This window comes from Myotis brandtii, unplaced genomic scaffold (assembly GCF_000412655.1).
Source record: "Myotis brandtii unplaced genomic scaffold, ASM41265v1 scaffold326, whole genome shotgun sequence".
NCBI lineage: Eukaryota > Metazoa > Chordata > Mammalia > Chiroptera > Vespertilionidae > Myotis > Myotis brandtii.
The window spans coordinates 3,029,984-3,036,133 of NW_005362534.1; positions in this window are offsets into that span (position 1 = coordinate 3,029,984).

The window sequence follows — 6,150 nt, forward strand, 5'->3', positions numbered from 1 at the left end:
CCCAGGGGGATGGGGACTCCCCTTCGCGGGAGCTGGGGCTGGGGAAGGACCGCTCCGCGCTTGCAGAATTCTTGGGTGACTGCGTAGGAGATGAATCCCCCGGAAAGGGACCGGCGACGGGAAAAGGAAACGATTATTATTATGTGGGGTGTTGTATGGGGCGGGCGGCGGGGCGGGGGGGGGGGTGAGGTCTAGGCGCGGGGGGCTTAGAAGACCGAGAGGCGACCAGAACCGAGGGCTGAGGGAATAGGAACCGTGTGCGGGAATTATGATGGGGAGTGGTATTTTGCAGGCTTTTCTCTAGGACCTAGGTGCTTCTAACATGGGGGGAGGGGGCGGACTGCGGGCCTGGTGTTCTGATGGCTTTTAAACCTGTGGGAGCTGTAAACTGCAATCTGCCCTTCCCTCCGTATGCCCCTTGGAGCATCTCGTCCATATCCTGCTTTTTCAGTGTTTTCCTTGAATTGGATGGATCAGCCCTTTTTGTTACCATTGAAAACACTGACTTTCTCACTTTCTCCTCCCGATTTTTGAACTTCTGAGTACTTACTTTGCATTTTCTCCCCCAAATGAAAGGATCTCTCGAAGGGACAAGACTTAATAAAGTGGGGACTGGAGGAAGGTCTAGGTTTGCGCCCTGCCCTTCATGATTGGCCCTGCATGTGACTTTGGCCTTGTTTCTCCTCCTGAGTCTCATCTCCCCCCTGGTAAAAAAAAATGGGGTGGGGGGGAGAACAGTGCAGATTTCATAGGGCTTTTAATATTAAGGGAGTTGCCATAAACCACTACAGGTTGCTAAGTAATCTCATTGTATTTGGGTGGTCTGGAAGTGCCCTGGAGAAAACAAAGCTTTTTTTAGTTCCCACATTTCTTAGGTGAGGATGGAGGGAAAGGAGACTGCTGGGAAGAATCCAGAGGTAAAATGGTGATTGGGGAATGTAGCTGGTGGGGTGTGAGATAGCTAAGGTTTTGTCGAGTAGTCACCCTGCCAGCTAAAGCTGATAGTGAAGATTGTAGCATACTCAATTTATTTATATATATTTTAAAATACCTATATTTTTATTGATTTCAGAGAGGAGAAGTGAGAGGGAGAGAGAGATAGAAACATCGATGAGAAAGTATCGTTGATTGGCTGCTTCCTGCAAGCCCCAGCCACTGGGGCTCGAGGCCGCAACTCAGGCATATGCCCTGACCAGGAATCCAATCGTGATCTGGTTCATAGGTCGATGCTCAACCATTGAGCCATACTGGCCAGGCTGTAGCATACTCAATTTGGAGGTGAGGAGGTTGAGTGAGGATGGAGGAAGGAATACCTAGCTGCTAAGAGGTGAGTCTAGGAGGTGACCCTGTGGTAAGCACCTGTGAGCACTCACCTGTACTTAGCATGAGTTCCTAGGCTCTAAGGAGGGTACTCTCTGGACTCAGTTTGTGTGTCCCTGCCTGAAGCTGTAACAGCTTTCAGCTTAATTCGGATGTTGCCTGCTGAAATGATGGCTGCTTCTGTGTTGTGTTGTAAAAGTGGGGGAAAACCTTCACATAACTGTATGAAGAAAAAGTGAGAGAACTTGAACATTGCCTGACACTGGCCAGAGAGGGAGAGAGAACCATGGATGTGCACTTTGGAAGGGAGCAGCAGAAACTGGCAGGTTCAGAGTTGGCAAGGTGTGAAAGTGACATCTAAATAATTGCGTTTTGCAAAGAGAAAGTAAAGTAAAAAAGATCGAGGCGTATTCCCAGCCATTTATTCTTAATTCCCAGCCTGCTCTGCTAATCTTTGAAGTTGAGAGAGTTTTGATGGCACGGTGAAGAACATTCTACAAAGAAATAATTCTAAGGAAGGGATGTGTGTGTATGCATGCATCTATGTTAGATCTTGAATCCCTACATGAGTGTTTCGGCAGTAAGAGAAGTCTGATTTGTATTGTATTCCCCCCATCATTTGATAGGGGAGGGAGGCATGTCACCCTCGCTTGTCAGTAGGTATCCAAACTTGTAAAACAAAGGGGCCTGGCTAGACCAGGCTCTTCTCAGTTCTTTTGGTTTTCATTAAAGGGCACTTTATGAGAGATCTACCACCTGTGAGGTCTCCAAAAACATTTAATTGATAATAATGAGTCCAAATACACGACTCTTGGCATGAGTATTGGATGTGACTCAAGGCTGAGTCAAAGCCGGTGGAGCCTTGATTTATGTTCTTTTTCCCATTTGTCAGTATTTTTTCCTAATCCTACAGTTCTATGATGTGATTTTAATGGAATTAAGCTTGAAGCATATAGAGTTATGTTACTGTGATTTCATATAACTTGGTTACCAGTGCAAGCCAGGAGTACACAGCAGCCACTGGCCACTAAGGGCACTTTTACTGGTAAGTTGGGCCTGGTGATGCCTTTTGAGCATGCTGGCTGATGAGGTATCCCGGAAACTTTAATGTTTGCTAAAAAAAAAAAAGGCTCATCTTTGGTCATCTTGCAAGTGAAGTACTGGACTCTGAGGACTCTTGAGCCCAGAAAGCATTTTGTGATTTCTCAACCTGAGAGGATAACAAGGATAAACATGTTCTGTGTTTGTATAGTTTAAGGATCTCTATACCGGTGGAGGATACCTTGTTTGTTTCTAGTTGTACGTGCTAGGCAGCCAGTATGCAGGTAAACAGAGATGCCCTTTTAGAGCACAGTCTCTGGTTGGCCAATTAGCCCTGGAAGGTCTATCAATTCTTTTGATGTTCATCTTCCCCCTAGGCTGGGAGCATCTTTGAAGGCAGATCTCCAGGGTCTGTATTCTGGAAACGGTTCTGGAACATCATAGATGTTTGATAAGTGCTGGTTAAGTGGGCCCTATGGGTGTTATGGTAAAAGTGGAAAGCTAGCGCAAGTCCATTAGGGGAAAAGAAGGCCCATATTTACATTAATTAGATTTGAGGATGAGTCCTGAGTGGGAAAACCAAGTTTGTCTTTTGGACCACTGATCTATACTTTATACAGCAGGGGAAAAAGTGACTGCATCACTCATTCATGAATTTGTTTCATCATAAAAATCTTGTTTATAATAAATTAAGAATGGAAGGTTTAGGCTAGGGGTTCTTAACTTCTCCTGCCTTTGACACCCTCATAAGGGAAGCCTGTGGAGCTCTTCTCAGAACAAGAATTTTAAAGGTATAAAAGAACCCAATTCTTTAAAATGCAACTTGCAAATTAAAAAACAAAATAAAATATGTGGCATAGTAACATAGCAGCAGGCCTAGTAGCAGGCCATAATTTCCAAGTAGAGTGGAGAAAATTTATATAAAAGCGGTGATGTGGTAAGAAAAGCTGTGATTTTATTGGTGACAGTGGCCAGATATAGTTGATAACGTGTGTTTTTAGCAGTATAATTGAAGAACATGATAAATCTTGACTCATAAAAAGTAAGGGCATGTATTTTTTCCCATCCAAGTTCACAGCCCCCCTCCCCCTGAATTGTGTCCCCTGGCCTCTTGGGAGCCCATGGCCTCAGGTACAGATCCTCTAGGACAGTGGCTCTCAACCTTCCTAATGCCGCGACCCTTTAATACAGTTCCTCATGTTGTGGTGACCCCCAATTTCATTCTTATGAATTGAACATAATTAAAGCATAGTGATTAATCACAAAAACAATATGTAATTATATATGTGTTTTCCGATGGTCTTAGGCGACCCCTGTGAAAGGGTCGTTCGACCCCCCAAAGGGGTTGCGACCCACAGGTTGAGAACTGCTGCTCTAGGAGCTAGAGAGAGAACTGGACTGCCATTTCTGAATATTGTTTTTTTTTGGTGTGTGTTTTATTTTTTTTTTAAGGAGGAGGTTTCCACTCAAGGCCAGAGCTATAAGTGGAAGTCCCCTGATTGTTCTTCAAAACAACTCTTTGAAAATGTAAAAGCTAATATTTATGAAATGCCTCCTTGGCTAGGCATTGCATTGCAAATTACTTTATGTAATCCTCACAACAGCTTTTGTGTAGGTCTTGTTATCTCCATTTTAAGATTAATCAAGGGGCCCATTGAAGTTTTCACCTTACTGGTGGGGTGGGTAGCTGGGATTCAAAGCTACGTCTATTTGATTCCAAAGCCTTTGCTAATTCAACAACTGGGAAGCCTCAGTTTAAGGCAGTGATTCTCTGCAGCCCTGTCTCCCTCTTCACCCACCCCCAGGGACGTTTGGTGGTATCTGGAGACATTTTTGGTTGTCACAGCTGGGGAGAAGCAGGGATGCTGCTAAACATCCTACAGTGCACAGCAGCCTCCTGGCCCCCAGCATTGGCAGCACAAACTGTCAATAGTGCTGGAGTAGAGAACCCCATTGAAAGTTCTAACTATGGCTGTAGCAGTCAGTGGGATGACACACCATTAGCAAAATTCCCCTGGTTCTTTTTTATTTTTTTAATATATTTTTATTGATTTCAGAGAGGAAGGGAGAGGGAGAGAGAGATAGAAACATCGATGAGAGAGAATCGTTGATCGGCTGCCTCCTGCACGCCCCACACTGAGGATCAAGACTACAACCGGGGCATGTGCGCTGACTGGGAATCGAACTGTGATCGCCCGGTTCATAGGTCGATGCTCAACGACAGCCATGCTGGCAGGGTGGCCCCTGGTTCTTTTTGGAAGTCTCCATTATGCACAGATAGGCACGAAAGGAGGATGGCTTCCTCCAAGGTTTGCACTGGGGTAGGTTAAGAATAGATGGCCACAGCTTCCTACCCAACTGAGCCTGTGGCTTCAGGTGGCCCTCCCAGACTTCCTGTACCTTTAGCCCATCCACCAGGCTCCCACTCTCCCTTGTGTTTTTTTTAAATATATTTTTTATTAATTTCAGAGAGGAAGGGAGAGGGAGAGAGAAGATAGAAACATCAATGATGAGAGGGAATCATTGATCGGCTGCCTCCTGCACGCCCCCAACTGGCGATCGAGCCCGCACCCCGAGCATATGCCCTTGACCGGAATCGAACCCAGGACTCTTCGGTCTGCAGGCTGATGCTCTAGTCACTGAGCCAAACCAGCTAGTGCTGCCTTGTATTTGTTTAGCTGCTTTCTGGTGGAAGCATATGGCCATCTGGTGTTTAAAATAGCTGTAAGTTACTACCTCAACAATCCAGTTTTAAGTTCATCAAGTGCTTTTGTTATTCAAGAGTAGAAAAAGCTTTCCCCTTATCCTCTCAGCATTATCATGAACCCTTGTCCACACTATGATAAACAACACACCCCTCCTCCCCACTTTAATTTAACAATTAAGCCTGGGGAGGGATGCCTGGAAGTGGGAAAATGCCCACTAGGGTTCCACTCTAGATTGACTGAATCATACTTTGGGAGGGGACAGAGTTCCTGGAATTAGCCGGTTTTAACCAGTTTTCTCTCAGTAGTTCTGATGTTGATTAAGTAGGTGAACTGCCATAAAAAAGATCCTCATTTAAAAATAAAACCCTTTTTTTGCATAACTGCTTGGACACACAATAGGGTGGTGAAGGCCTGGGGCAGGGGGGGTGCGGGCTGGAGGGGGTCAAGGGGGGAAAAAAGGGGACTTATGTAATACTTTCAAGAATAAGGATTAAAAATATATATACTGTACTATGCATGTAACAAACAAACAAAACAAAACCCTTGCCCTGACGGGTTGGGCGGAGTATCCGCCTGTGCACCCTGAATGGAAAGGTGGAGGGTTGATTCCTGGTCAGGGCACATACTTGGTTGTGGGTTAGATCCCTAGTCCAGACACATTTGGGAGGGAACGGGTTGATCTCTCTCTCTCTCTCTCTCTCTCTCTCTCTCTCTCCCTCTCCCTTCCTCCCTCCCTCCCTCCCCCCCCCTCCCGTGTATAAAATCAATAAAACAAAAAACCCCCTTGTGTCAGAAGCATTTGAGGCATCCGCCCACCTCAACCCCAATCAGCAAGTCTTGAAGTAACCACTACACTCTCTCACATTCCTTGCTCACTTTTTTTCCTGGCTCCAGTCCTTGGCCACCATCTCCCTACTTGTCTCCATTTTGAGGAAGGGTTCGATCATCAGGAACTCAACAGATCATTTTCCCTTTACCCATTTTAGAACCCCCTTGAGCGTCCTCATTGTCCTCTAGATAAAGTCAAACCCCTTATCAACATTTATTTATTTATTTATTTATTTATTTATTTATTTATTTT